General features: G+C 33.5%; 1 protein-coding gene across 1 annotated transcript in view; it reads left to right on the top strand.

Moving 5' to 3' along the window:
* The first annotated feature begins 770 nt into the window (after positions 1-770).
* LOC118742456 overlaps positions 771-5897 on the top strand; it is a 207426-nt gene continuing 202299 nt past the window's right edge. Inside the window, exon 1 of the mRNA XM_036474538.1 lies at positions 771-1844. The gene's annotated coding sequence lies outside the window, so the exon portion shown is untranslated. The remainder of the gene's footprint in view (positions 1845-5897) is intronic.

The following is a 5897-nucleotide window of genomic DNA, read 5'->3' as shown; positions in this document are numbered from 1 at the left end:
ACAAGTAAAGAATTATACGATTGGGTCGGAGGCAGTCAAGGTTATCGACCGATTTAAACAATTTTTGTAATAAATTCATTAAATAAAATTAATTTGTGTAATAAATTGTCTTAAATATGCGCCTAAGTGCAAAGTCGTGCCTCCCTAGGTATTCGCTAAACATTAGTTTTCAAGCTAAATTTCACGTTTTGTGTTTTTTGTTTTTTGTCTTATTTACCCACTTTCATTGTGTTATTTTATTTTGCATGCCTCTCATACATATCAAAACCACCCAGCTGATAGGTTACCAGCGCCTAGCTATTAATTGCATTTTATGTATCTTCTTCACATACTCTTTCACAACACTTGGAAACTCTTATACTAGCCCAGCCAATTGTGCAACTTCCCCCACAAATTATGTTCACTCGTTGCAGGCGCTCAATGTTTCGCTACCATTTCATTCACATTTTTCCAAGCATGGTTGCACTCTTCTATTTCATTTTGCTCACCACTTTCAAACAGCGCACCGGAAACGCTCTCCGCCAGCCAGCCATCCGCTCACGATGAACCGTTGTTTGTTTGCCAGTTTTACTGGAGTCACATTAGAGACGCACTAGCGTAGCATTTGGCCAGCCGCAGCGAGTTCAGTATTCGTCGTCTGTTCATTTAGTTTGGATGTTGTGTGAAATAACTTCGCTTCTCGTCGTTCGGTTTTATAATTTGTTCAATTTTCTATCACTCAGATATAATTTTTGAATATATAATTTCAAATGATGCTTATCTATGTATGTTTATATATTCACTCTTTAAAACTATAACTAACTGTGCATTTAATTTAATATACTAAAAATAAAAAAAAAATACTGAAGTAAAGCTTTGAAGAAAATTAACACCAAATGTGCCAGCAATAATCCCAAGTGTGTTGCACAGTCAAATATTGACAGCTGTCACCTGTCGCAAAGTCGTGGAAGTTGTCGGTGTTGCAGCTGCTGCCAACAGTGTTGTCACCGCCTGCACCAACGAACCAACTACCCCCACCTATCTTCTCTGCGCCGAACACTATTTGTTAGTTGTTGCATATTTTTGCCGGTAACTCGAGTAAGTACTCAAACATTCGTATTACACGTTGTATCTCCAGCATCCGGTCAGACCCCCTCGGCGTACATTCAGCCAGTCAGCTGGGAAACAGTACCGCAGTATCGGTTTGTGTTTGTGTCTCGTTGTGCTTCATTTTACGTTGCAGTTGTTGAATTTAATCCACAACATTGTAAATTATATAAAAACTCAAAAAAGGAAGCAGAAACTACTTACAACAAGTATGCGAATAAATTTATTACAATTCATCAACCTCAAGTGAGCAACAAAAAACAAAAGCAAAAAAGTTAATTATCATATTCGCCAGAGTCGCATTGCGCTCACCCGGCCCTTCGTCGGCTCTGTTTTCGGTTAATTTGTTGTGACGGCTGCACTGCGGTGCCAACGAGACAGACGCCTGAGGCCAAAGTTGGTTACTTTTGCCCTTATCAGCGGATCGAAGGCCACAAATGGAAATTACTATAGCTAGCAAATGTGGTTTAAAGTGAAGAATTAATGTCGAAATTTGCGTTAAATTGTGCAAGTGTTGAGTGGTGAACGATAAGAAAGAATTGTTTAAGAGCAAATTACTCACAAGTGTACAGAAATACATACCTACTTTTACGATAATATTAATGTTAAATGTCAGTGTATTTATACATATTTTAGCAGTAAAATCAAAACCAAATAAGTGTATTTTAAGAAATAATTTCCTGGAAAGCAGCAAGTATTTCACGACACTTTGATGAATAGGAGCACGTAAATGGGATAAGAGTTTAGAATTTCCAAAGGTAAATATAAATAATCGACTTTTAATTACTTTTCAATGATAAACTATGGTTTAATTGAAAAAAATTTATATGTAAAACATGCAAAATTTAGAATTGCAAAATTTGTATTTTTGTTTGAAATAGATACCATTTAGTAGTTTATTGAGTGTATTCAAGTCACTTTGATTAAAAAAGTTTTCGTTTTTAAAGTCTTCTATCAAAATGTGGGTGTGTATGTGTGCATTAGGGAACATCACGAAAAAAGTATTATTTTCTAATTATAAAATTTGGTCTTATATATCTTCTCTTATACTAAAATATTTTGCATCAATTCGATTACATTTCTGATTAAAGCTTTATACAGCTCTAAATAAAAGATGGAAAATTCATATAAAATGACGTTCAAGAATATGGAAAAGAAAGTTTTGCTATAAAATCTTCTTAAATCAGTTTCCGCTTCTCAAGAATAAAATACTCACATATCTTTCTTCAAGAAAATGTATAGCAAAATCAAAGTACTTTTTCAAGCAGCAGAAATAGTTAAAGCTATTCACTATTTCATAGTATGACGACAAAATTTGTCGACATATTTTGACACAACTTTATCTCCTTTATCCCTTTCTTTACCGATTATATTATAGGCAAAAAAACGGGCGGATGAAGACCAATTCTGCCCTAAGTTAATCCATAGTTCGTTTTTTTTTGTATAATTTCTCAACATGTTTTCACTTAGTTTGATTACAAACTCCATTGAATTTGATATGGTGAAAACCAGTCTTAAGCTTGTAGCTCTCAAAGAATTATAGAAATTGGTTGACGTGAGTCCGAGTTATGCGGTAACATACATAAAAATATTCCGACGAGTTGATAACCTCCTCCTGTTTTGAAGTCGGTAAAAAATAAGAGCATTTTAAGGGCTGTAAACTGATTTAATAAATTTTGGACAAAAAAAATTTATTTTCCATTTCTTTTGCGAATCTAAAAATAACAATAAAATAACCATTGTTTGTGCAATAATGATATATATGTTCTATTATTTGCTTTCAACTCAATAGATTCAGTTATTTTGAGAACAACCGGATACCCGGATAACAAAAATGAACAGATATTAACCAAATATCCGGATATTCGGTATTAAACTAAGATATATGCACCAAACCTTTTTTAATTACTTATTAGGATTTCTGAGTAATTTCCGGACACTTCATGGAAACTTGATTAGTTCACCTACATACTTTTTGGCTAATTTTCGTATTCAAGGTGCCATAGAAATGGTATTAACTTTTTCTCAATAAGCGGCGACTAAAAATTATGAAAACTGCCTTTGACCATAAAAAATGGGCACTTGAAAGATCAGGTTGAGGTTTTTTTTTTCAACTACAACAACGATATTTTCAAAATAACGCCATTTTAAGGCAATTTTCGAAAACTCATTAAAAGGTATTTTCTTCCATTATTCTTGTCGCTAAAAAATTAAACATTCAAATCGCACGGTGCTTCAGTGCAAAAACTTTTCTGGCATTTTTTGGGCCTAAACAAGTAATTTTTTTTTAAAGGATAAATGGAGTAAATATTCTTTCATTGCTACCTTGAATAAGTAAAGGGAAGGTAAATTTTTCGACCAGGTTTAGCGTATAAATGACTCTGAATTTAGTCGTAATGTTTGTTGGAAATTTCAAAACTAACCAAATGGTATAACAATAAGTTTGTTTGGGGATGTATTGGGATTTGGATTCAAAGTAACTTGTAAAATCAGAATTGGTTACGCAGAAAAAAGTTTCTAGGCTAAGGGGTAAAAAGACAAAAAACAAGAGATTCCATAGAGATTCGTTATTGATTTTATGTGAGAATTCTTATTGATTTATCGAGTATTGATAGCAATACATATCTTTTAAAAATCATAGATCGAAATTTCTTCTTTTTTTTTGCTATGCCGAAGGCTTCATACCTTTCATGAACATCTACAAATTTTACTTTGGCAGATTACTGCTTTTTAATACATCTGCATACATCGATAGAGGAGTTACATACTTATATAAAAAATCGCATCTAAACAATCAGAGGTATGGAAGATATACTTTATATGACACCAATCTAAGTGATTTTCACCGCTATTTGATCGGTATGTAAACCGGTAACACAATTTATTGGGTTTAGTTTCGTACATAAAGGAGATATATGGCAAAAACTGGTATCTTAACAATCAGTGCTATAGGAGATAAAGCTTATACAGCATAGATTTTGACGATTTTCTCAGTAGACTTTGTATTATTATTTATAAAATATCTTACGAAATTTATCGGTTTTAGCTGTTCAAATAAAGGAGTTTTACAGTAAAATCCCATATCTGAACAATCAGATGTATGGAAGATATATGTTGTAGTCATCCGATCCTTTTTATTTCCACTGTATGTATTCTGTTAATAATGAGTGAAAATGGTGCGAAATTTCATGTTCCTAGCTGCATAAATGGAGGAGTTATGATAAAAGACCTCATATCTGAACAATCAGTTGTATGGGGGCTGCAGGTTATAGTGACCCGATCTTTGTTAAATTCGCTGTAAGTCTTCTGTTGATAATGAGTGAAAACAGCGCGAAATTTCATGGTCCTAGCTACAGAAATGGATGAATTATAACGAAAAATCTCATATCTGAACAATCAGTTGTATGGGAGCTATAGGTTATAGCTACCCGATCTTTTTAATTTTCACTGTAAGTTTTCTGTTGATAATTATTGAAAACAGTGCGGAATTTCATGTTCCTAGCTATATAAATGGAGGAGTTATAACGCAAAATTTTATATCTGAACAATCAGTTGTATGGGTGCTATAGGTTATAGTGACCAGATCTTTGTAATTTTCACTGTAAGTATTCTGTTGATAATGGGTGCAAGTATTGCAAAATTTCATGTTCGTAGCTGCATAAATGGAGAAGTTATAATGAAAAATCTCATATCTGAACAATCAGTTGTATGGGAGCTATATGTTATAGTGGTCCGATTCTTCCGGTTCCGACAAATGATTAATACATTATAAAAATACACCCACCTACCAAATTTGATCCGGATATCGAAAACTGAGAGACTAGATTGCATACAAACAGACAGACAGACGGACAGACGGACATGGCTAAATCAACTCAGCTCGACGTTCTGATCATATAAGTATACATTTTCATGGGTCTATCTCTTTTTGTTCTGGTACTTACAAACATCGGACCAAAGTTATAATACCATTTCATGCTCAGGAAAGGTATAACTAGAGAGAAATTCTTTCTTGGTTTCATTGGAAATATATCTTCTTGCTTTTGTTCTATTTTATTAGGGGTTTTCGCCTTTCATTTTAAAGCTTACATTATAGTTACATATCTTAATCAAAGCTTAAAAATATTGTATAATACTTCTTGCACATTCTTTTCCCATAAAATTTAAACAAATACTTTCTAAAGATATTTTAAAAACGACTTTGGGCTCATTTTAATATCGTTATTGTATTGGGTTCAATTGTGATTCCAAATTTCTGATCTAATAGCACGTTTCCACCAAACGCTTAGCTGCAGTTTAGAGCTCAGGTAAGTTTCCAGAATTTTAACATGGGGTGACATGCAAGGTTTATTGATTGATTTTTGCTCTTTTACTTTCGCTTGTTTGCTGGAAATGAACTATAAAGGCATATTTGGATAAATAAAAATGTAAAGGTGTGAAACTAAACGACTCCAAACATGAATTACAGTCATAAATAAGAACCGCTTCAGGATCGTAGAAACTAGGCTGTGAAGAAATACTAAGAACTAATTTCTTTCGGCCCGAACATGAAACCAAACTTTTATTAAGTTATTGAAATCGCTTAATCCGAATACAAAATCCACTCCCCTCCACCAATTCAGATTATTACTTGACTGGCTTCACACATTTTGCTAAGTGCTGGATCGAGCTTCTTCTCCAATTTGTGGTAGGCATTATTCTGATGAAACACAATTAGAGAGGCATTCAGTTCTACGTGTCCGAAGGATCTTAAAATTACTCGCGAAGGTATGCCATTATCTGCCTGAATAAAAAAACTGTATTGCTGGTCT

This window comes from Rhagoletis pomonella, unplaced genomic scaffold (genome assembly GCF_013731165.1).
Source record: "Rhagoletis pomonella isolate Grant_MI unplaced genomic scaffold, Rhpom_1.0 Rhpom_scaffold_00007, whole genome shotgun sequence".
NCBI classification, from domain to species: domain Eukaryota; kingdom Metazoa; phylum Arthropoda; class Insecta; order Diptera; family Tephritidae; genus Rhagoletis; species Rhagoletis pomonella.
This window is presented reverse-complemented; position numbering and strand designations above follow the sequence as displayed.